This window comes from Pteropus vampyrus, unplaced genomic scaffold (genome assembly GCF_000151845.1).
Source record: "Pteropus vampyrus isolate Shadow unplaced genomic scaffold, Pvam_2.0 Scaffold359, whole genome shotgun sequence".
In the NCBI taxonomy this organism is placed as follows: domain Eukaryota; kingdom Metazoa; phylum Chordata; class Mammalia; order Chiroptera; family Pteropodidae; genus Pteropus; species Pteropus vampyrus.
Genome location: NW_011889140.1, coordinates 131,306 through 131,832, shown reverse-complemented (window position 1 = coordinate 131,832; position 527 = coordinate 131,306).

Sequence of the window (527 nt, the reverse complement as noted above, 5' to 3'; positions counted from 1 at the left end):
CTATTCATCTATCCATCTACCCATCCATCCGTCCATCCGTCCATCCATCCATCCATCCACCCATCCACCCATCCACCCATCCACCCATCCACCCATCTATCCACCCACCCATCCACTCACCCTCATACACACCCATCCATCCACCCACCTACCTGTCCACCCGTCCACCCGTCCACCTGTCCACCCACCCATCCACCCACCCTCATACACACCCATCCACTCACCCGTCCATCCACCCACCCACCCTTCTATACACCCATCCACCTACCTACCCTTCCACCCATCCACCCACCCTTCTGCCCATCCATCCATCCATTTACCCACTCACCAACACATCCATCCATCCACCCACCCACCCACCCATCCAACTATCCACCCACCCACCTACCCACCTATTCATCCAACGAAGAGTCTCAGCTTTTCTTACCTTTTATCACTGAAGTGTTGATATCATTATCTTAAATTGTATGATTCATTATAGATTTTCAAGTGCTTTCAGATCCATTGTCTCTTTTGCTCCTCATAAC